Here is a 25,659-nt window from a genome sequence, read left to right on the forward strand (position 1 = left end):
ATAAATGCACAACATAGTTCTTTTCCTAGGTCCTGCTTCTGCACCACTGAAGTGGGAGCGTTGCGCTTGCTTTTGGTAAATTACATACAGCACCACGGACAGGGAGCCAGGTCTGGGATGGAAGACAGCTACCGAACAACACTCAGCACGCTGAATAGTATCGGAGGAGGGAAAACGTTGGTCCTACTTTGCTCATATTCCTATATTCCTATATAATAAGTGCCATGGGATTTTTAATATCCATGTAGAGCTGAGAGGGCCCAGACCTCATCTGAAAAATTCAGTATTCAGCATGCAACTCAGTTTATCTTCTTTCTATAAATGAAAGGCTGCTCACATTTGAGCATCTTGTTCCAAGAGTTTGAATCTAGGGTCCAAAGCCCACTGAAGTCTATGGGAGTCTTTCCATTGGGTTCAGTGGTTTCTGAGTCAGGCTGTGAGCATTCAGCATCAATGCTAGCAGTCCCACTCATACATGTACACTTACCATGGTGGTTAGAGATTTATGCCGTACAGCACATTATCCATGCACACGGAAATAAGGAGGCATCCTCACATGGCCAATATTCTGTTATTTATGTATTACAATTAATCGAAATGCTAAAAAGTGGACCTACCCATATGAACTAAGTGCACTTGGCGCAGCTTAAAAATACATCCTAAAGAAAAATGCCTCCATATTCTACCCTGGATCTTTGAGCAGAATACATCAAAATTAACATTTAATTAAATTTAATTGCAAGCAGATGCAGAAAAAGGTGACTCTGATAGTCATACATGGGGAAATTACTAGTACTTAATCAGCCCAGGTTCTTAACCCTATCTGAGTCGTATTGAGTGAAGTAGCTGATGTTCTTCTTTGAGTGTTTGCTCATGTGTATTCCACAGTAGATGTGTGTGCTCGCCACATGAACTGGTGTCAGAAGTTTTTCCCCTAGCAGTACCCGTAGGGGAGGGCCCCCCGCGACCCCTGGAGTGGTACCTCCATGGTGCGGTATAAGGGGAGCTGTGCGCTCCACCCACCCTCAGTTCCTTCTTGCCGCCAGTGAAGGTGCTTCGGAACTGCTCTGCTCCAGCTTTGCTGTAGCTTGTCCCCAGAACTCTAGTTCATTCAGTGTATGTGACCTGTAGTTAGTAGTCAATTCGTTTTAGTTTAGATTAGCTAGCGTGCCCAGGCTGGGCCATGCCCCGCGCCCTGGGTTTTAAGTCATGTAACACTTGTCAGCGTCCAATGCCAGTGAGTGATCTGCACGCGGACTGTTTATAAGGTTGGGTGAAACTCATCTCATAGCATTGCTCCCGCAGCCCTGGGTGTCGATCGCCAGTGAGTCCCCGTCGCAGATCCGCCTGTCGGAGCCGATCGCCAAGAAGCTGTTACTGATGGTACCAGACCTCTAGGTCGAGATGAAGGTCTCTGGGTCCACACTGCTCCCAGCGCCACCACTCCTTCCAGTCCAGGGACAGTGGCAGGTCATATGTCAGCCTGGCCTCCCTTTGTAGCCATCCATCAATGGGTCAGGCCAAGCAGCCCACTCCCCCAGTGCCACAGCAGGTGCAGTGGCACTGGGCCCCGTGGCCAGCACAATAGTATCAGTGGGCACCGTGGCTCCTGATGCAGCCCCTGGTGGGGGTTTGCTCAGTAGCCGGAGCCTCAGAAGGGCCATCGGCCTCCCTCTCCCGGCCTCTGAGGAAGGAGTCGGTGGGACGTACAACTTCGGCACTGTGCCCAGACACCGACCAGATGGTGGGCCCTCTGGTGCTGGTGGACACGCACAGTATGGCGCTGGCTTCCTCGCCCTCTCCTGATCAGGTGATTACAGCCCCTCCTCCCTCCGTCCCGGAGGAGGACTCTAAGGCCCACCAAGAACTATTAAAAAGGGTGGCATCAAGCCTCCACCTCGAGGCAGAGGAGGTGGAGGAGCCCTCAGACTCCCTGTTTAATGTACTGTCCTCCTCAATACCGGGCAGAATGGCCTTGCCTCTCCACAAAGGGGTGGGGAAAATTTCAAATGCCCTGTGGCAAACCCCAGCCTCATTGGCCCCCTGTCTCTAAGAGAGCAGAAGGCAAGTATTTTGTGCCCACCAAGGGGCATGAATACCTATACACCCACCCTGTTCCTAACTCCCTCGTGGTCGCGTTGGTCAACCACAGGGAGTGGCAGGTTCAACCAGCCCCTACTCCGAAAAATAAAGATTCAAGGAGGCTAGACTCATTTGGAAGAAAAATGTATTCATCCTTGAGCTTCCAGTTACAGGTAATGAACCATCAGGCTTTCCTGGGCTGGTATGAGTTCAATCTGTGGGACTCTTTGCCCAAGTTCGAGGACTTCCTCCAGAAGCGTGACAGGAAGGAGTTCAAAGCGCTGGTGGAGGAGGGTACAGGGGCTGCCAGGGCAACCCTGCAGGCAGCGGCGGATGCAGCAGACATGGCCGCGTGGTCTATGGCCTCCACAGTGTCCATGAGAAGGGTGTTGTGGCTCCTGCTCTCTGGGCTGTCCAGTGAGGTGCAGACCTCCTTGCAGGACCTCCCGTTTGATGGCAAAGCTCTGTTTGTGGAACAAACGGATATAAAACTCCATGGCCTGAAAGATTCCCACACAACGCTTCAGACTCTGGCCTCTATGTTCCGGCACCGGCTAAACCTAAGTTTAAGCCGTAGCAGCTCCCACCCTGGCCTCGCACTCTAAATATGAGCCCAGTTATAAAAGGTCGTGGGACTATAAGAAATGCCCACAGAGGCAGTCTCAGCCTGCCTCCCAGCCTGGGTCCTCCAAGGGCAAAAAGGCAGAGAAACGGTGGTTTCGATGGGACGTCTGGAGGTGCCCTGCCAGTTCTCATCAGGGATCCACCCACAATAGAACTTCCCTTCTCCAATCGGTTGTGTGCTTTCCTCCTGGAGTGGTTGTGGCTGACCTCGGACTGATGGGTTCTCAACACCATCTCCCGAGGATCTTGCTGGAGCAGGAGGTGGGGCGGCTCCTTGGCCTAGGAGCGGTGGAAGTGGTGCCAGTGGAGTTCAAACGCAAGGGGTACTACTCCCGCTATTTCCTTATCCCGAAGGCCAAAGGGGGACTCAGGCCCATCCTGGACCTGCGAGGCCTGAACCAGTGAAGCTCAAGTTCCTCATGGTCTCCCTGGCCTCCATCATCCCCTCCCTGGATCCTGGGGACTAGTATGCTGCCCTCAATCTGCAGGACGCGTACTTCCACATCCATATATTCAAGGGGAACAGACGCTTGCTCTGTTTCACAGTTGGGCAGGAGCTCTACCAATATACAGTCCTCCCGTTTGGCCTGCCCACTGCCCCCAGGGTATTTACAAAGAGTATGTCGGTGGTAGCGGCCTACCTCAGGCGCCAGGGGGGTCCAGATCTTCCTCTATCTGGATGACTGGCTGGTCAAGGGTAGCTCCCAGTTGCAGGTGTGGGATCACATGGTGCTCCTTCTGTCCACATGCACCACTTTGAGCCTGTTGGTAAATGACACCAAGACATGCATCCAACGAAGTGGGTATTCACCCATGAAAGCTCATGCTCCAATACATCTGTTAGTGTATACGGTGCCACAGGACTCTTTGCTGCTTTTATAGATCCAGACTAACATGGCTACCCCTCTGATACTTGACACCAAGTCCATGTTAGTCCTGGTACAACGCATAGAGTTTATCGGGGCGGTCCTGGATGCCACGTCGACCAGAGCCTCCCTCCCTCAGGACAGGTTCGAGACCATGAAAGGGCTCATCGACACGGTCACAAGGTTTCCAGTGACAACAGCCAGAGTGTGCCTCCAGCTCCTGGGTCACATGTCAGTGTGCACATATGTGGTCTGCCACGCCAGACTCAGGATGAGGCCCCTCCAGCTCTGGTTGGTCTCAGCGTTCTCCCAGGCCAGAGACATGATGGACAAAGTCCTCACTGTACCCGAACTGGTGATCACCTCCCTACGATGGTGGTCCTCCCCAGGGAACATGCTCTATAGAGTTCCGTTCAGAGGCAGGTCCCTGTCGATGAAACTGGTGCCCAATGCATTGGATCTGGGGTGGGGAGCCCATGTAGGGAACATTCAGACCCAAGGTCTGTGGTCTGTGCAGGACCTGGCCCTCCACATCAAGGAGCTCAGGGCAGTGCGGCTGGCATGCATAGCCTTCTGCTCTCACCTGAAGGGCTGGGAGGTCAGGATTCTCACGGACAACATGGCCTTGATGTTTTACATCAACAGACAAGGTGGGGCCCAATCCTCTGCCCTCTGTCAGGAAACCCTCAGGCTGTGGGACTTCTGTATAGCCAATGACATTTGCCTACAGGCCTACCACCTACCGGGTGCCTGGAACTCGCCAGCGGATCGCTTGAGCAGGGACTTCTCCTCTTAGCACAAGTGGTCTGTTCACCCAGAGGTGGTGTACAGACTTTTCCAAGAGTGGGGAACTCCCCAGGTGGACCAGTTTGCGACTTGGCAGAACCATTGCTGTCCCCGGTTCTGCTCCAAGGGGGGACTGAAACAGGGCACTATCTCTGATGCCTTCCTCCTGTCCTGGTCAGGCTGGTTTCTCTATGCCTGCCCCCCACTCCCACTGATAGTCAAGGTCCTGGAAAAGATAAAGGCAGACAGGGACTGGGTCCTACTAATTGCCCCAGCATGGCCCAGGCAGCATTGGTACGGGACCCTCATGGGCCTGGTGGTCGCTCTGCCATGGCCGTTGCCATCCTGCCCAGACCTGCTCTCCCTGGACCAGGGCTACCTCCTCCACCCCAACCTAGCAGCACTCCATCTCACGGCGTGTCTGCTCGATGGTTAGGTCGGGAGGAGAGGACGTCCAGTGCTTCCTCTTGGAAAGCAGGTGACCCTCCATGAACCGAGCCTACTTGACAAAGTGGTCTTGGTTCTCCCAATGGGAAGATGAGCAGGGCATTTCCCCCGTGGCTGCCCTGATCCAGCTCATTCTGGACTACCTCCTTCACCTTAGGGCCCAGGGCCTGGCACCCTTGTCCGTCAAGGTGCACTTGGTGGCCATATTGGCCTTCTACCCACCGGTGCAGGGCCACATGGTATTCTCTCATGATATGACTGGCTAATTCCTTAAGGGATTGGATCGTCTCTTCCCATATGTCAGACCCGCAGTGGGACCTGAACCTGGTGCTGGCCCACCTCACAGGCCCCTGGTTTGAGCTGCTGGCTACATGCTCCTGGTCGCACCTCTCGTGGAAGGTAGCCTTCCTGGTGGCGATCATGTCAGCTAGACAGGTCTCAGAAGTCAGGGCACTGACCTCTGAGCCCCCATACATGGTGTTCCATAAGGATAAGGTTCAGCTCCACCCACATCCTTCATTCCTCCTGAAGGTGGTCTCCGCCTAACACATGGGTCAGGACATTTTCCTGCCAGTCCTCGGCCCCAAGCCCCATGCATCCAGTAAGGAGCACCACGTCCACATGCTGGAGGTGAGACGGGCTCTGGCTTTCTACCTGGAGCAGACAAAACTGTTCAGAAAGTCTTTGCAACTGTTCATCACCTCAGCCGAACGCATGAAGGGTCGGCCAATCTCCACTCAGTAGCTCTCCAACTGGATCACATCATGTATTCGTACGTGTTATGACCTGGTGGGAATCTCCCTGGTGTCAATTATGAGGGCACACTCGACTAGGGTGCAGGCCTCGTTGGCCGCCTTTTGGGCCAACCAGGACATTTTTAGGGCTGCTACGTGGTCTTCAGTTCACACTTTCACCTCGAATTATGCGATTGTCTCCCAAACCAGGGAGGACACTGGGTTCGGCAGGGCTGTGCTCCGTCCCGAGAACCCACCTCCAACAGATACAGCTTGGAATTACCTACTGTGGAATACATGAGCAATCACTCGAAGAAGAAAAGACAGTTGCCATTTCCATAACTGGTGTTCTTTGAGATGTGTTGCTCATGTCTATTCCACATCCCGCCCTCCTTCCCCTCTGTCGGAGTTGTCTGGCAAGAAGGAACTGAGGGTGGAGGGAGCGCGCAGCACCTCTTATACTGCGCCATGGAGGCGTCATTCCAGGGGTTGTTAGGGGTGCTCCCTATGGGTACTGCTAGGGGAAAAACTTCAGACACCGGTGCACGTGACGAGCACGCACACCTATTGTGGAATAGACATGAGCAACACATCTCGAAGAACACCAGTTATGGAAAAGTATCAGAGGGGTAGCCGTGTTAGTCTGGATCTGTAAAAGCAACAAAGAATCCTGTGGCACCTTATAGACTAACAGACGTTTTGCAGCATGAGCTTTCGTGGGTGAATACCCACTTCTTCGGATGCAAGTGGAAATTTCCAGGGAAATTTCCACCACTTGCATCCGAAGAAGTGGGTATTCACCCACGAAAGCTCATGCTGCAAAACGTCTGTTAGTCTATAAGGTGCCACAGGATTCTTTGTTGCAGTTATGGAAAAGGTAACTGTCTTTTTTTTCCTTAAGTGAGTTAAAGGAAAGTCTGAAGTTAATGTTAGTAAGAGATAAGTTCAAAGGTTGCCTATAGGCTCTGTCTTGATGGGCAAAAAGGGTATGTTTCTAATTGTATTAGCTCAATTGAATTAACTAAGAAGCCCTCTTAGGGTATGTCTACACTGCATGTGGGAATGAGCCTCCCAGTCCAGGGCCGCAAACTTGCACTAGCACCCTAAAAATAGCTGTGTAAATGTTGCTTTAATCTTGTGACTTGGGCTCTCAAGTCCTTTCCCCTCCTGCTCCAGGCTTCAGAGTCCACCCTGGCCACAACATCTACGCAGCTATTTCTGGAGCACTTGCATGCATTTGTGGAACTTGGCTGTGAGGGCTTGTTCTCACCTGCAGTGTAGACATGCCCTTAATGCTCACGAAGACCAAAGAGGCTTGTTAATCCTGTTAAACTAATTTGACTGAGCCAAAGTAATTTAAAAAACACACCTAATTCATTTGTCAAGAGTCAGAGGGTTTAAAAAATTATGAGAAAGGCACAATGGCCTCCGAGGCTGTGTCTAGATGGACAAATAAGGAGACGTTCTCCCCTCAGGTAGTTTTAGCACCTGGTGTCTTTTTTTACCACATTTGCTAATGTGGTAATTTCCTAATGTGGACACCTCCGTTTGTAGGTTTTCATATCTTAGCAGGCACTGAGGTAAATCCTCAGCTCCCCACTTGTATTTATCTCTGACCCATGTGTAAATTACACTTGCCTTGCTCACGCTAGGATTTTATCATGTGTTATCTAGTACAGAGTAACCTGATTCCCCCACTTTTTTTTTTTTGTTAGTGTGGATGCACCTTCAGAGTATTTAAAGCTGGTTGTTAGGCTTCAGTGCAGCAAACTGCAGCCTTGTTCTCTGCCTGCTTGCAAACTGCAGGAACGAAACCAACCCAAAGAGCATTATTTTGAGACAAAGAGATGTCAGGATTTAGATCTAAGAAGTTAGCCTTTAACTCTTCCTAGCAGGTAAAGTCTATCTTAACTGAGTTAAGCTAACTCATCTGAGGAAATTGGATTGAAAAACACTTTTTTGCCCCAGAAGACAGGACTTTATTGTACTGAAGACAGGCCTTGTTTAGACTAGATTCAATATGTGATGTTAGCACATATAAATACGTTTTTGAAGTCTAGTGTAAACAAGGAACATTGCTTTAACTTAACCTATGCTAAATGGCTGAGATAAAAGGGGTAACATCACTCCATAAATCTTAGCCTAGACAAGTCCTGGATAGCCCAGGCATAATTCACTTCCCCAAATTAATCTCAACTTTCTGTTTGCTTTCTCTCCCACCTGTCTCTAGCAGCTCCCCTTGACTGGACAACAGGTACTATGGTGATCCTGTCTTAACCAAATATTAGCATCAACTTGGGATCATTCTGAGTGAAGTTCAGTGTTGGGAAAGGTGCTGGGTTTATCCTACTATTTCTACTGTGGCATAGATTTAACTAAATAATTCCCAGAATTCTTTGTCAAATACTGAGTTGAAATAAGAAGCACCTTGCATTTCAGACAGCCACTGCCTTTCCCTGCATTAATGCAGTTGACAGTTGTAAAGTGAGGAACGTTATTGTGAATAAAGCTATGTCCAGCCAGCTCATCTGGCCAGTTTTTCGATCTTAAAATCCACAGCAATTTCTCCGATACTTTACAAGCTGCTTAAAGTGGTGCCTGAAGTACTTTTGAAAGATACACATTTGCCAACATTTGCCGGCCTTGGCGGTTATTTTGTTAAGATCCGAGTATTTAATTGAATCAAAGAGAACACATCATGCCGGAAGGAAAAACGAACCCACTGGCCTCTCGTTCCCAAAAGCTCTCTCCCCCAGCCCCCTTGGAGGCAATCCAGATCAGATGTAGTTCTTTTCAGCCCGATTTGTATTAGATCCTAGTGGTTTCAGGTGCCCCATGTAAAGTAAGCAGAGGCCAGGGGAGTTGGTGTAATCCGATTCCAGTGAGCTAGGGGCCAGGATTTCACTGTAACTTGGCTGCGGCTTCCCTAGCGCACGGCGGATCGGCACGAGCTGCAGTTAAGCGCCCCGGGCAGCCCTAGGAGGAGTCTGGATGTGCCCCTGACTGACCGCCTCTTCCACACGGGTCTCGGGGCGCGCGGGGAGATCAGCGCCGCTGCAGCCCAGGCCCACGCGCGGTAAGCGCCTCCTGCTCCCCCGTGCGAGGCTGACCCTGGGGTAGGGTTTTATAGCAGCGGCTGGTCGGGGCGGGGGCGGTGATAGCGCTAAGGGGTCGGGGAGTTTGCGTGCGAGGGGGCCAGCGGAGGAGGAGAGGGGAGCAGCGGGGTGCGAGAGGAGATGGAAAGGGACCCGGGGTGTTGGGGGCGGGGGGGCTGGAGACTGCAGAGGAGGAAAGATCTGTGGGGATAAGAGAGCGGGGGGAGGGATGCATCATTATTGGGATTGCAATAGCACCTACTGGCCCCAGTCATGGGCCAGGACCCTGCTGGGCGAGGGGCAAAGTTAACGTGCGTGAGAGTGTGTGTGTGGGGGGGAGGATTATGTGGGGTAACAGGGTGTGTGCTGAGGGTTGTGGGGAAGGGCCGGTATGATGGGGAAGGATTATGTGGGGTAACAGGGTGTGTGCTGAGGGTTGTGGAGGGCGGTATGACGGGGAAGGATTATGTGGGGTAACAGGGTGTGTGCTGAGGGTTGGGGGCGGCAAGACGGGGAGGATTATGTGGGGTAACGGGGTGTGTGCTGAGGGTTGTGGTGGGAAGGGCCGGTATGATGGGGAAGGATTATGTGGGGTAACGGGGTGTGTGCTGAGGGTTGTGGGGGGGGGAGGGCCGGTATGACGGGGGGGCGGATGATGTGGGGTAACGGGGTGTGTGCTGAGGGTTGGGGGGGGGGAAGGGCCGGTATGACGGGGGGAGGATTATGTGGGGTAACGGGGTGTGTGCTGGGGGTTGTGTGGGGGGGCAAGGGCCGGTATGACGGGGAGGATTATGTGGGGTAACGGGTGTGTGCTGAGGGTTGGGGAAGGGCCGGTATGACGGGGAGGATTATGTGGGGTAACAGGGTGTGTGCTGAGGGTTGGGGGAGGGATTATGACGGGGTAACAGGGGTGTGTGCTGAGGGTTGGGGGAGGATTATGTGGGGTAACAGGGTGTGTGCTGAGGGTTGTGGAGGGCGGTATGACGGGCAGGGGAGGATTATGTGGGGTAACAGGGTGTGTGCTGAGGGTTGGGGAAGGGCCGGTATGACGGGGGGGCGGGGGGAGGAACTCATCTGAATTGTTGCTTGTATAATGACAGGAGAGTTTCTCTCTCTCTTGCCCCACCACCCTGTTCATGGTGTCAGGCAGCCAGTCCCTTAGCAGGAGCAGAATTCCAAGGTGCAACGGCAGCCAATGGCAGGGGCGGCAGGTTTGTATCATTTTTGCGGGTGCCCAGAATGGGTCCAAGTTTCCCCCGCCCCAACACACGCACCTGCCTTGTAAATCGATATATATTTTTTTAAACTAATGCGAACATGGAGTGGATTAACAGTTTCCCTATATTGGACAATGCGGGGTTGGGGAGACGATGAATCTGGCTGGGGGTGCAGGCTCTGGGGTGGGGCTGGGGATGAGGGGTTCATGGTGCAGGAGGGGGCTCAGGGCTGGGCAGAGGGTTGCGGTGTGGGGGTATGGGGCTCAGGGCTGGGGCAGAGGGTTGCGGTGTGGGGGGATGCGGGTTTCGGGTGGGGGCTCAGGGCTGGGTCAGAGGGTTGCGGTGCAGGGGTGAGGGCTGTGGGTGGGACCAGGGATAAGGGGTTCACGGTGCAGGAGGAGGCTCAGGGCTGGGGGTGTGGGCTCTGGGGCGGGGCTGGGGATGAGGAGTTTGGGGTGCAGGCAGGCTGCCTCAGGCTGGAACCAGAGAGGAGGATTCCACAGTCCTCCCCCAGCCCTCTGCCCACGGGCAGCAGCAAGCTCCAGGGGAGGGGTCCCCCTGTCTGCCCTCAGCAGCACACTCATCCGGCACCATCACTGCATTGTTCCTAGGGGCTGGGCCCCTCCTAGGTTCAGGAAGCCCCCTCGGCTCCCCTGTGGTGGGTGCTGGGGGGGTAGGGGGGGGCTGCCATTACATGTGTGCCTCCTCCCCTCTGCAGGTGGTGGCTGTGCCACTGCCTCTGCCTGCTGCAAGCACCGCTCCCTTTTGTAGCTGGCAGCTGCCAGCAAGGAAGTGCAGTGAGGAGCAGCAGGGTGGCTGCCCAGGGTGCAGGCAGGGACACTCCGGGGGAGGCACACGTGGGTGGCAGCTGGGGCTGGGGAAGGCACACGGGGCAGCAGGCGGGGGCAGGGGGAGAGACCCGGCCCTGAACATTGGTGGAGCCGGGACCCCGTGGCCTGAATTTGCTGGGACACAGGCACCAAGGGCCCATTTAACTCACTGCCCCTGGCCAATGGCAAGAAGGTTTCCAAATGTTCCTCTAGTTAGATCAGCTAGGAAACTTCCTGGGGAAAGTGGCTTTTCCTTGGTTGTTGTAACAGTCTTGGAACAAGGATGTGGTGGTGTTACCTGGACAAGGTGAGGTAGAGATGCAACTGGAGGGGACATGGGCAGGGGTCTCCCAGAGCAAAGTGCAGCCTTATTCTCTGCCTGCTTGCCAAGTGCAGGAACCAAAGCAACCCAAAGAGCATTATTTTGAGACAAAGGGATGTCAGGATTTAGATCTAAGAAGTTAGACTTTACCTGCTAGGAAGAGTTTCAACTGGGAAATAATTTCAAAAACGCACTTTGCAAAACGTTTACAGGGCAGAGTCCGGCTTGTTCCCCTTGAGTTCAAAGGCAAAATGCCCAGTGAATTCAGTGGGAAGAGGGTTGCTGCTTTGGGGCCAGGCCGTGCTATGTTACTCACATCGAGTAGCATTGTCCTCCACAGGTATCCCTGTCAACTTCAGTGGTACTAATTCAATGTGTGAGAGTCAGAGGTACCACAAGCTGGCATTCTGGGCTTGTCTGTCAAACACTCTTCCTGTAAGTGTATTGGAGATGAGATTTTAAAGAGACAGTGTGTTGTGGTAGACCTATATTTAGCCCTGCATATATGGAAATAGTTTGCTGCAGTATAGTATAAAATTATAAATATGACTATTTTAGAGCTGGTTAAAAACTTTGAAAATTTTATACTAAAACGGGCATATATTTCATAAATTGTGCGAAAAATTCATTCAATTTTCTAGTTAGCTATGGAGCTAGTAGAAACATTTCAAAATTCAAAAAAAATTCAACAGGAAAAGTGGGATGGAACTTTCACCCCCCACACCAAATCATTTGACTCCCATTTTTTTGACCAGCTCCACAATATTTACATTTTTGTTGCTGATTATATAATAAGGCAGACTTACATAAAAGCTCTGTCATGTAGTCCAATAGTTTGAATCACATGAGTTTCTTAACCAATATTTTACGTCAATGGTCTTCAGATTCCCTCTACTTTTGTGATTTCCAACCACAGAACTGTGACTGATTTTTAAAAACATATTTGTTTTCAATTTTTCAGTTTATAATGCATCAGTATGATTAACCATGAGTGATGCAATAAAAAAAATGCTTCAACTGTCCAAATTCCCAGATGGTATCACAGAATGTAATTCTCTTATTCCTTGGGATACCTGTACAACTAGACCTGTTCCAAATTCTTTTGGAAATAATTATTTCAAATATAAGAATGAACATTGGAGCATTTGCAGCACTAGCTATCCCTTTATAGTATGTAATACGTGTAGAGGGGATTAATTGTCTTTCTGTCAGTTCATTACCTAAGACTTGATCATGCACATGGTCTTTACTTATAGAAGTAGTCCCAATGAAATCAGTGGGAAGTAATTTTGTGATGAAGGATTGCTAAATGTGGCCCATATTCTTTTACAGGGGTATTAAAAACATAAAAATAAAAATGGTGACTCAGATAGGGCTCAATCGTGTTGAGTGCCTTCTGGGAGGTCCTCAGTGCTAGCGGTATTTGAGTGCTCAGCATCTTGCTGGACTGAGCCAACCCATAAGTATGAAGTAATATAAATATGCAAATACCTTCAAACCTACCTACACTATAAAGCTTTTAAACAATTATTTGTTTGTATCTCTATAAATTAGTACATGCTTGATCATTCAACCAGAAACCAAAAAAGCAAAATGAGAACACTTATAATGAGTCTTGGCTGAACTAATGCTTTTTGATTCATTTGCCATTAGTTCACTTTTAAACTTGTTTAATTTCCAAGAATGTAGACTCTTAATGAAACATTTTGGATGAATTCAAGTATGTTTGCGCGATAACCTTTTGACTGTGTTGATTTTATCAAATTAACAAGCTAGTTGGAGCAGCCACTTTCTATTTGTTGTTGTATGTCTGTTCCTGCAGAGTCAGTGAAATAACGTTTCCTTTAATGCTGGGAAATTACAGAGAAAACATGAAACTTAATGAAGTGTAGCAGGATTACATTTTGCTCAAAAGAGGTCTGTTATGCCTTTATTGTAGATAATATTGTTATTAATATAACAATCATTACAATGAAATCTCACAAAAATAGTCTGTAGTATTATCCATTCATTACTTTTTCTCCACTATTTTATTTCATACCCTATTTTTCCTTTCTATTCGATTTTATCTTTACTTTGTCATTACCTATGAGAGTGTGTGGCAACACCATTTTAACTGAGAATATATCAGTATTTTCTTTAGAAGCTTCCATTTTTAGCACTTTAAAACTCACTTATTAACTTTTGCTTTAAATTAAGACTGGGAAATGGCATGAAATAAAATATCTCAATGCAAGAGAGTGCATTTTTATTTTACAAAGCTTTGTCAAAATTGGTTTAGCTACAAAAATTCAGGGAGGAAAGGCTTGAAAACAGAGTATTTTGCCCAGCTTTTGGGGTTGAGTGTTCATCTCATACCTTTACCTAACAAATGGCTTTAAAAAGATACAGTTTTACTGACTGTTAAGGCTGGGCCAAATGCTGAAATCCTTTAGATCAAGCCTGTAGGGAGAGATTTTCAAATATTTTAGGTATGCACTGGGAACTGCCTTCGTTAGTTTTGCGTGTGGTTACTGCACTTGCATGAAACAAAAAGTAATTGAATGCTCAAACATCCTCATATGATCATTTGGGCATGCAGTTAACAAGTAGGTGTGTGCAGCCATGGTGACTGCACACAAAAAGAAGGCATGCAATTTTATGTATATTTGGCAGATGCTTGTCCTCATTGATTTTACTTTACTGGTATTTGGTGATAATTGTAATCAATTTCAGGAGACATTTACTGTACCATTCTTTTTGCAGCATGGGAGCTTTACAGTCACACCTGTCATATAGGAAGGGATCTTTGTATTGATAGGAACTGAATGTTATTCACAGTGCCAGTCAAGTGGAATTGTAAAGCTCCAGGAGTGTAGTGTGTCCAGATAATCATAGAATATCAGGTTTGGAAGGGACCTTAGGAGGTCATCTAGTCCAACCCCCTGCACAAAGCAGGACCAATCCCCAGACAGATTTTTGCCCCAGATCTCTAAATGGCCTCCCCAAGGATTGAGTTTACAACCCCAGGTTTAGCAGGCCAATGCTCAAAGCACTGAGCTATGCCTCCCATAATAACCAGTACTTGTTTTGTAAAGCATGCTGAGATGCCTCTAAGCATATAGAGTAGTTAAAAGTAGGCAAAATTACCTAGTCACAATGTATACTGCTTACATATGGGAATGTTACACAGTGTGCACTTCAAGTATTCTGTGGACGTGCTGTTAAAGTTTTACATACTCTAAAAGTATGATGCAACTACTCATGTTTTCATTTAGAAGCACAGTAAAGGAGATTGAAAAATCAGTGGGCACAGCAGCTTTCAAAATCCACTGTAAGTGGTTCCCGACTGGAATAAAAGTGTGTTGCTTTTATATCAGTATTCCCACCCCGGCCTGATACATGTATTCTTTCTAAGTGATGATCCTGCTGTAGCATCTTACAAAACATTTACGTCGAGAGAGATTTCTGTGTTGTTCTGTGTGGGTATCAATAAAAAACCACTGCTATACTTCATTGTTCTCAGAGATTGAGAGAGATACTGTACCCTAGGGGCAATTTACAGTGAGTGTAAAAACTGTGCCACTTCTTACTATTTCATTTAAGTTCAAGAGACCTCTTGTCATCCCTACTATACTTTTCTAACAGGAACTGAATTTGATACTCATATGGGGAAAGTTCTGAATTACAGTTACTTGCTATTAAAGTCCTGAGACAGTGGTAAAGAAACACTGATTTGCTGTCTTCTACATGAAATGAGAAATTGTGTTAGAACAAAGAAACCAGTATTTTCCCTAAAGCTACTCAGTCTCCCCAGCTCTTCATTGCCGCAGTTTCATCTTAAATCTTCCTGGAACCCACTTGTTTGGAGACCCTGATACCCATTTAAAGAAATGGTACACATATTTCACATCTCCCTGTTTCCTATATAAAGAAACTTAAACAAGAATGAATGTTTAAAAACAAGTTAGAGATCCATGAACCTCATTGGCTTCATCTTTCATCCCTGGAGTAGGGTTTTTTCTTTTGGATTGTCCAATCCCAAAGGTGTAGAGCTCTTCTCAAGAGGATGATCTTCCTTTGGTATGGTGGGAGTCCCATTGCCACTAAGGTCACATATCAATTCAAACTGGGTTTGGAAGCAGCTGCCAAATTCTTTTTCTGGATTGCCTACCATGATCAGTTTTGAGCGTGCAAGATCCCGGGAGCAGCTGAATGTGGTGACCCAGCTGGTGTTGGCCAATATTTATTCCCCTTCAATTTTAATCAGGGCTGTGGTCTCATGGTCTAAGGTTTGGTGCATTTTACTGCCCTCTGTGTAACACAAGTGGCTCCTGCTGGGGATCTTGGGTAAAATTTTGCAGTTCTTACACAGCCTTCACTATGGTAACAATTTCCTTGGCCTGGATAGTAGCTAGCCACAGCCCTGCATTGTAGGTTGGAGTGCAGGAGCACCCAGTCCAGCAGCAGATCTAAGGTGCATTGTGCTTCAGGGAGACACAATACCTCTGGGAGCTCTCAGGAGCACAGGTGGCTGCTGCACCACTCAGGGAGATGGGGGTGCAGCATCCACTTCTCTTTGCTGCCCGGTCCCCACTCTTCCCTGCCCTCTTTACAAAAGATAGCGCTAACAGCGGCATTAGCAGTAGCCCATTGACTTCCATGGGAGTTATGTTGTAGTGAAGATTAGATAAGGAATGCAGGCTTTGGCCCCTTACCAATAAAACAAAAGAAGCAGCCTAAAATTTCCCTTTGTAGGACCCATCTGACCACACCTAGAGGTCATATTAATCCTTTAGGAGCTGTGCTCTAGTATCAAAGTAATGGGTATAAAAAACCCTCCTTGTATTTAGGGTTATTCTTCGTTTTGGAGTAGCAAGACATATCCCCAATTTTTATTTCACTGGGAAGGGGTTGGTGCCCTGGAGAACAAACTCAGTGCACATTCATTTACCATATGGTCCCTAGATAACACAGTGATTGGTACCCAAGATCAGATTGCTCAGGCTGCCCTGCAAAACTCAAATATAGCTAGGAAGGACCTCTAATACTCTCTCCTTCAATAGCTGAGGCCAAATCCGGCACTCATTACCTGCAAACTTCAGAGGCAGTAAATCTTAGCTCAACAGCGAGATAACATAGCCAAAAGATGAGCCTACTGTTGGAGTCTCAAAAGCCTCTCCCCTGAGCCAGACCTGCACTGCAGCTGAGAGCTGTAGAGCTGCTGTGGAGAATGAGATCACCAGGTGTGTATGATTTTATTAGAATCAATTTGTTTATCCCTGTTAAACCTGATCAGTTACCTGTCATGCACTAAATGATGCCATTTAAGAGTTTACTTTGGCTGCAAAGCCTGTGTACTGAGCTGTCTTGTTTGTAAAGTTCTCTCTAAAGTGGTACACTCTGCTCTCCGGCTCCTAAGCACTTGTAACAAACCAAACAAGGCTTTCATTTTTCCCCTTGTATGTGTCATAATTATTTGTCTGTGCCTCCCTCCTATAGACTCTCACATTTAACTACTTGATGCTCTTAGAAGGTGAAATAATGAACTTAGAGGATGGTAACTGAAGAGTTCGTTAGTGTCGTTTTGAGTCAGTGATGTTACCTGTCTTTTACTGTTGGAATATTTCCCTTTTCTTGTCTCCTTTTTTGGTTATTTTATTGTGAGGTTATTTTTATTGGTTCTATTATGAACTCTGTCTTAATAAGTTATAGAAAAGAAAGAAACAGAGAGATGTAGATAAGGAACTCAGTTTTTATTAATCACTCTCTGGGGAAACAGATTTAGTACACTTAGATGAATGAATAGACTAAAGGAAGCTATATTTTTATGGGGGAGAATATGTAAATGTGTATGATAAAACAGATTCTCAGGTTGATGGAAAGTTTTTAGTTTTAGGGTCTAATTCTTCTTTAACTTGTATTGGTGTAAACAGGAGTAAGTCCATTCAAGTCAATGAGGGTAAAATGATGTAAACTCACTGTCACTGAGAGATGAATCAAGCTCTCAAATAACCCCGAGGTATTTTAAGTTTGGTTCCCTTCAGCTGTACCATTTATCACTGGTGTTTGCTGTGGCATGTGCTATATTGCCTCTGGATTTTTAATGTCATGTACAATTAAGTGCTATGGAAAGATCATCCTGACAAAGTGCAGACATACTGTGAAAGTTAAGCTCGGGGCCAGAAGTAGGTATTTTTACATCATTTAAATCTTGTTTCAACTCAACCTGCAGCCATCCTGAGGAAGGGGAAGCTGGACCAGATCTGAGGGAGTGGCATTGTGACCTGATGCATGAGGTCACAGTTCTGGATAGGAGGCCAGTCCAAATCTGCATGAGTGGCATTGTGACCTGGCACACAAGGTGACAACACCACTCAATTTTAACCCAGCTACACCTCTGTCCTGATGGAGGAGTGGCCAGGCCAAATTTCCAGCTCTGGTCAGGGGCCAAGGAGCTGTTGAGCCCCTCGGTGTAATCATGATCTCAGTGGTGACTCTCTTGGCCTGCACCTGTCCTTAACCCCCTGTGTGCTTCTCTGGCATTCCCTGGAATGCTATTCCCCAGCGTGTATTGGAACTCTGCAGGTTCCAGGGCTTTGTGCTTGTGAGCCTGCTTGAAGTCTCTCCTTAAACATGCTTCTTCCTAAAGGCCTGTAGCCTTAGCTTGCCCCTCTGGGAATCAGTAACCAAACAGGTGACAGGAAAACTTAAATACTAAGAAAAAAGAAAAAAATCCCAATGCCAAAAGTTTAACTGTCAAGGCAGGTGCCAGTGTCACCACTCAGTCACTTGCTGGCTATTCGATCCCACCCTTCATATGGTTATACTGTAACCTCCCCAGGCCAGGAGCTTATATTCAGTCTTGTCTGTGAAGAGCCTAGTGCACTGTGGCTAATAAATAAACAATTACAAGTTTGTTAAATGAATTAATAAGGCTAAGATTTAGTCACAGATATTTTTGGTAAAAGTCATGGACAGGTCACAAGCAATAAATAAAAATTAATGATCTGTGACCTGTCCATGACTTTTACCAAAAATACCGGGGACTAAATCTCTACTTCTGGGTCCCTGCTGCTCCCTCTGGATGGCCCTGCTCCAGTGTTGGGGGTTGACTGCCTCCCAGCTGCTGCTCCTGGGGACCGCTCTCCAAATGGCCTCAGGGTGCCCCTGGGGCTGCTCGAGCCACCCAGATCCTGCTGCTGCTCGGATGGTCCCCAGGGTACCCCCAGGACCAGCCAGTCGCACCGTCTGCTGCTCACATGGTCCCTGGGACCAGCTGCCCAGGGCCACCCAAGTAGCGGCCATTGTGGCTGGCTCTGGAGTGGGCCCCGGGACTGCTGCTTGGGCAGTCCGTGGGACCAGCCGCACCGGCTGCTGCTCGGGCACTCCAGCTGCCAGGAGCTTCCCAAGCAGCGGCTGGTGCATCTGGCCCTGGGGACTGCTGGAGCAGCTGGGCCAGGGTCGCTCCAGCAGTGGCCAGTGTGGCTGGCCTTGGGGCACCTGAGAGGCTGGTGCTGGGGCCCCGGGGCCTGGTGCTCGGACGGCCCTGAAGTCAGCCGCACCAGCCACTGCGGAAGTCAGAGAGGTCATGGGAAGTCACGGAATCTGTGACTTCTGTGACCTCTGTGAAATAATCGGTGCCTTATACATTAACAATGCTGAGTTTAATGAGACCAAAGAACGATCTTTTCAATCACAATCTTTTCAATAACTTTTCAGTTTGCAGTGTAATGGCTTTTCTCAAAGCCCAGGGAACTGGTTCCCTGGGATATTCCAATTTGAGACTGTGCTGATTTTAGTTTTCTCTGTTCCTCCTCCTCCTCTGCTATCATTTGTGTAGAGCCGACCAGTTTGCATTAATACTTCTTTCTGCCTGTAAACTTTCTGATTTTCCAGAAGACATGTTTTCATTTGGATGACAGAGCCAGTCTGTCCACTCTCATCTGCCCATCTTTCATCTTGCATCATATGCCTGGAGAACTTTCCCACCAGCTGGCCACCTTGCTCTCATAGAAACCACTTCTTAAAGTACATTTCTTCCATAAACCCTTTAAAATGAATCCACCAAAGAAAGGTCATCCTGTCTGAGCTGCCTGATCTACTCAACCAATCCAGTTTGCTCTCTGGGGAGAAGCTTTACTTCTATAAGCAGTGTCTTCCAGACACTCCTCCTCCCACACCCCCGCCTCAGCCTACAGTGCTCCTCATTTCACTTCAGGCTATGTTTTGTCATTTTGTTATGTTTTTTATTTAATTAGAATTGCAGTCTCTTCTTGGCTAAGAAGCCAGTGATGTGCCATGTACAGCTATGGCACAATGTAAATAAAAACAAATCACATCTGTATACTGGCTGGCAAAAACACATCTATGTTTTTAAGTGGCAATAGAGGTTTAAAATAATCCCTCTGTGAAGACACATGAAATGAAATGAAACCCAGCTGAGCAAGAGTCTGAGCAGCAATTCTACACTGCAAGGGCCTGATTTATACAAAAATAAGCAACTTCTGCACATCAGGGACTGATATGAGGTCCCAGAAAGCCCCAGTTTTGTGATGTGAAAGAAGATATTACTGTTGAACTGGGGCTTAAATTTGCTAATTTTCCTGTCTACATCATTTCAGTCACTTTCCCTCTAGTTCATTATGCTTGGGTCACATTCATATTTGCAACCAAAAGGGGAAATGGAGACTCTACAGAATACAATTCGATTAGAGTAATGAATCCGCCAAAGTGAAGTATGTACTGTATGCAGTATTGCAGCTTGAAGAAAAAGAACCTTCAAAGAGCAAAAATATGCACGGTATATCATTACACCACGCAAACACTGTCTTCTACCTTAAAAATGTGAAAATGCTCAGCCTTCAAAACAGGATGTTATTGGAGAACAATTGTGTTGCCTCAGTTTGGTTTTGTTTTTTGCATGTGGCTGAGATGTAAATTGGCAGGGCAACAAAGTTTCACAACAGAGACATCACTGTGCACACAAGCAAGAGCCTGTTTCCTGTCGAAACAAGCACTTTGTCCTTAGATGACATTTTTTAATCCAATAGTGCACAATCCAACTCTCCCAGGGTTTGAAAAATAATCATTCCAGGTTGCTTAGGGATCCAGATGTGGAAACAATACAGGGACACTGTAGGGTGGAGGTGCACGAGAGAACCTCAAATTTAGTGTTATTGTAGGTTGCTGGGCCACCACTAGCCCACTCTCTGCTATTTGGAGTCATTCTCTCACCTTTTACCTGTGGTTGGATTTTATCCTATTAGGTTTAATTTCATTTACCCTGCTGCAGTAGCAAAGTTAAAATGAACTAACCAAGTTATGCAACACAGCCAGTTGGTTGTTGGAGAAGTTAGTGGATGGATAGTCATTTTTTGGGAGTTGATATAGAGCCACATTGTATAATGCTACTTTTGTTTGTGCTGCACTTTGGGCAAAAATACCCAAACACACGCAACTGGTGCTGAAATGAAGCCTTCATCCAAGTGCCTTCTGGTATAGTTTTCAGGATCTGATTGTCTGCCAGCAAGATACAGATGGTAGTAGTAATATGCTTCCCAAATGAGAGCTTTCACATTGGAAATTCTCAAAGACAGAATCCCGGAGGCATTTCCTTTCTTAGGGGTTTGATTTTACTTTCTGACCTGTGCTTTGTTGAGAGAGTAAATCCCAGGAGGCACTTTGGATAACCTGGAATATAGGGCTGCCATTTGGTTAGACTGGTTAAGGAGCAAGAGCTTTTGCAATTACTTATAGACTACATCATCCGACAAAGTGGGTATTCACCCACGAAAGCTCATGCTCCAAAACGTCTGTTAGTCTTTAAGGTGCCACAGGACTCTTTGCTGCTTTTACAGATCCAGACTAACACTGCTACCCTCTGATACTTGATTATAGACTACAGTAAGCATATGAAGAACTTTACCAATACATCAAAGAGCAGTTCCCTGCAATCTGCTCCAAGACATTAGTTAAAACTGAAGTACACAAAGGTGCAGACATGCTGTCAAGGAGAATAACATCGGAAGGCTTCGTGCAACAATGTAAAACACATAGAGTATATTTTTAAGGATCGATTTTAAAGAGGAAAAAGGAGGTTACTTGCCTCAGAAGAAGTGGGAGGCAGTTCTTTTACAGATGAATGTGGCAGTTTACAACTGGTGAAGTATATCAAATTAAATCTCACAAAACACTCAGTACTTGCCCCAAGGAGCTGGCTGTTCAAAGACACAAATACATACTGTATGTAGCATACAGACAAAAGACAAGGAGTATTGGTAGTTGTGCAGTCCTCATGACATTCTATTTATTGGCGTATTTGGGTCAAAAGTCCAGGATGCCCTGAAGCATAGCCTCTCGGGAATGACTCTTCAACTTGTAATTAAACTGTTCACAAATAATCCACATCTCCACAAACAGCATTCAGTAATGTCAGTGACAGTCAATGTACGTGCATAATCAAGAGCAGAATCTGGCCCACAGGCTTTTAAAACGTGCCTAAATTGTGATGCATAATTCATTTGCAGTTGAACTTTTTAATAATAAATCAGGTGAGGCTTTCAAGCTAATAAGAACATTCAAAAAGAATGTTCATAGCCAGAGAGGTCTACAATATTTTTCCACATACAGAACAAGAAAGGGAGTTAGAAATTGTTGGGGATTAAGGGGGAGACGGAGAAAGAAACTGAAGCTGCACTTAACTGGACAAGAAATAAGAACAGAGCTGGATGAACTATTAATTGTGAACAATGTATTTATTGGATCAGTCCTTGTTTTCTGTTCATGAATCGTCCACAAGCAGATTGGAATTCGTACTAATTTGTTTGTTCATAATTTTTTGCCAAACAGTTATGAACATACAATATATGTGCCCGTGGCTTATCTGAAAACTGTCCAGAGTGAGTCCTTTTTCAGATATTCAGTATTTAGAATTTAGTCATGTGATTGCTCACGTAAATCACATAGTAATAGTTTCTCTGAAGGGATGAATTTACTTTTATAAATAGGAGAATTTTCTGAAGAGAATACTGAGGCATTGCATATTTCAGGGGAAGAATTGAACTAAATCAGACAAAATTGATTTTTAGGAATGTAATCTTATGTTTTTCTAGCTACACTTTTTTCTGCTAGAATCTCTGTCTTCTGATACTGCATCATTCTTGTTTCTCTTGGTGTCTTGTGTAATAGGCTGGTTAAGGTTAAATAAATTCAGTTAATAAGGGTTTTTGGTAATGGAATCTAGTTAACCAGACGGAGTAGAATAATAGGATAAGGGGATGGTTGTTTAGTCCCTGAAGAGACTTATGTGTCTTATTCTCTATTGTTTCCGTGCTCCTGAGTTCATAGGCTGACGTATATTGACAAATGACTAGACCGGGGTTCACAAACTTCATTGCACTGCGACCCCCTTCTGACAACAAAAATTGCTACATGACCCCAGGAGGGGGGACCGAAGCCTGAGCCAGCCTGAGCCCTGCCACCTGGGTGGGGTGGAGTGGGAAGGGAGACAAAGACAAAGCCTGTGCTCCACTACCCGGAGTGGGGAGACCAAAGCCGAAGCCCAAGGCCTTCAGCCCCACACAGGACACCTATAACCTGAGCCTCGACACCCCGGGCTGAAGTCCTTAGGCTTTGGCCCAGGGCGGTGGGGCTCAGGCTTCGGCTTCAGCCAACAAGTCTAACACTAGCCCTGGCAACCCCATTAAAAAGGGATCGCGATCCACTTTGGGGTCCTGACCCACAGTTTGAGAACCACTGGACTAGACTAACCACCTGGGTTAAAGTTAGCTGTAGAATTCTCATAGACTCATAGACTTTAAGGCCAGAAGGAACATCATGATAATTTAGTCTGATCTCCTGCACATAGCAGGCCACAGAACCTTGCTCATCCACTCCTGTAATAGATCTCTGGCTGACTTACTGAAGTCCTCAAATCATTATTTAAAGAATTCAAGTTACAGAGAATTCACCATTTACTTTAGTTCAAAACAGCAGGTGACCCATGCCTCACATTGCAGAGGAAGTGAAAGCCCCCCAGGGTCTGTGCCGATCTGACCTGGAGAAAATTCTCACCTGACTCTGAAGTAGAGGGTGGGGGTGAGGAGGGGGCAAAGCCAAGAGGGAAGAAAGGACATGATAAAAGGGAGAGACATTTGCCATGCTCATAGACTCATAGGTCAGAAGGGACCATTATGATCATCTAGTCTGACCTCCTGCACAATGCAGGCCACAGAATCCTACCCATCCACTTCTATAACAAACCCCTAACCTATGTCTGAGTTATTGAAGTCTTCAAATTGTGGTCTGAAGACCTCAAGCTGCAGAGAATCCTCCAGCAAGTGACTCATGCCCCACGCTGCAGAGGAAGGCAAAAAACCTCCAAGGCCTCTGCCAATCTGCCCTGGAGGAAAATTCCTTCCCGACCCCAAATATGGCGATCAGTTAAACCCTGAGCATGTGGGCAAGACTCACCCGCCAGCACCTCTTCCTCTCTTTTCCACCTACATCTACAGACACCACTACACCAAGTAACTGAAGCGCTGATCAAAGGGGAGAGCCTGGCTGAAGAGCAACCAGCCAGGCTGCGGTGAGAAGCATCTAGGTTTGTAAGGGCACTGGAAGCGTTAAGATCAGCTTAGAATGCATTTTGCTTTTATTTTTATTTGACCAAATATGACTTATGTTTTGACTTATAATCACTTAAAATCTATCTTTATAATTAATAAATCTGTTTGTTTATTCTACCTGAAGCAGTGCGTTTGGTTTGAAGTGTGTCAGGGGCTCCCCTTGGGACAACAAGCCTGGTACATATCAATTTCTTTGTTAAATTGACAAATTCATATAAGCTTGCAAGGTCCAGAGAGCATAACTGGACACTGCAAGATGGAGGTTCTTAGGGTTGTGTCTGGGACCGGAGATATTGGCTAATGTCATTCAGTTGCAAGTAGCTGGGAGCAGCTTACATGCCAGAGGCTGTGTGTGAACAGGCGTGTGAGTTCTCACAGCAGAGCAGGGTAAGGCTGGCTCCCAGAGTCAAGGATTGGAGTGACCTAGCAGATCACCAGTCCAGATAACACCAGAGAGGAACGTCACAGATGGTTAGAAAACTTCATCTAGTTTCAAGCCTAAACTTATTGATGGCAGTTTATATCCATTTGTTCTTGTGCCAAAATTGGCACTTAATTTAAATAACTCCTCTCCCTCCATGTTGTTTATTTCTCTGATGTATTTATAGAGTGCTCACATCTCCCCTCAGCCTTCGTTTGGTTAGGCTAAGCAAGCCAAGCTCCTTAGGTCTCCTCTTGTAAAGCAGGCTCTCCATTCCTCGGATCACTCTATTAGTTTGAATTAATCCTTTTTAAATATGGGAGACCAGAACTGCGCATAGTTTTCCAGATCAGGTCCCACCAACATCTTGTACAATGGTAATAACATTTCCCTATCTCTACTGGAAATACCTCGCCTAATGCAATCCTAGGATTGCATTGGCTGCTTCATGTTGATAGCTCATAGTCATCCTGTGATCGACTAATAACACCAGGTCTTTCTCCTCCTCTGTTGCTTCCAACTGATAAATCCCCAGCTTATAGCAAAAATTCTTATTGTTAATCTCTAAATTCATGACCTTTCACTTCAAACTATTAAATTTCATCCCATTTCTATTATTCTTTTGTATGATATTCCAGTCCTCCTCTGTATTGGCAATACCTCTCAACTTTGTCGTCTGCAAATTCTATTAATACACTCCCACTTTTTGTTTGCTACAGGTGACAGTGGTAGGTCCTTTAGCTGAGGTATGTGCTCAGATATTTGCCAGTAGCTAGGCATGTGATTGTGCAGGCTGGCAAGCCAGTGACAACTTCTTAGAATGGCTCACTGATCAAGTCTAGCGGGGTGTCAGGAAGATTTCTACACACCCTTGTTATTGTCCCACACCCTGTGGGAGAACAGTACCATTCATATGCTGTCATCTGATACTTAGTTCTATAATCTTTTCTAAAATGCCTGCCTGGTCAAGTATTTTGTCTTATAATTTTTCTAATCCATAGGCAAAATGACTGTGGAAGTAGGGGATTGTTTGATGGGAGGGAGATATAGAGGTTTTTGTGCAGTTTTCCTGTAAGTGGTTCATGGATAAATTCGTAGATTGGTTTATAGATAGTCAATCTTTGTCTCTCTCTCTCTCTCTCTCTCTCTCCCTTTGTCTTTTCAGGCTCTTTAAATGTCATCCTTCACAGGCTCTGTTATTATTAATTTCTTCACTTCTTAAAAGATGATTCTCTAATCTCCAAGATTGCTGCCTCACAGTTCATTGACTCACTATCTTCTTCTCTTCTGCTAGCTCAACCTTTCTTTTCTTTTACGGCTCTCTTTCCTGCTTCAGTGTAGCTACTAATGATCAAAGAACAAATGTGATGCTGTCTTTCTCTCTGTTTGCTGTCTCCTGAGCTCTGATGTGACTCAATCTCTTTTTATATAAAATCACAAGCTTCCATTTGTACTAGTTAGTTTTAGCATCATGGACACCCTTTAGTTCTCTGTTGTAGTTCTTTAGTTCTGTGCATCTCACCTACCTAGCACCTGGTCTAGTGTTTTTTGTGTGTTGGGCTAATCCTCTGTTTTCATGTGCAATTATTTCTTCAGTATTTCCCAGTAGTTACAGATCCATACATTG

The 25,659-nt window shown here is 46.7% G+C and overlaps 1 protein-coding gene across 1 annotated transcript in view; it reads left to right on the top strand.

The window, feature by feature from the left end:
- The first annotated feature begins 8,358 nt into the window (after positions 1-8,358).
- SLC16A12 (solute carrier family 16 member 12) overlaps positions 8,359-25,659 on the top strand; it is a 55,580-nt gene continuing 38,279 nt past the window's right edge. Inside the window, exon 1 of the mRNA XM_039546459.1 lies at positions 8,359-8,615. The gene's annotated coding sequence lies outside the window, so the exon portion shown is untranslated. The remainder of the gene's footprint in view (positions 8,616-25,659) is intronic.

The sequence above is a fragment of the Mauremys reevesii genome, linkage group 7 (assembly GCF_016161935.1).
Source record: "Mauremys reevesii isolate NIE-2019 linkage group 7, ASM1616193v1, whole genome shotgun sequence".
Taxonomy (NCBI): domain Eukaryota; kingdom Metazoa; phylum Chordata; order Testudines; family Geoemydidae; genus Mauremys; species Mauremys reevesii.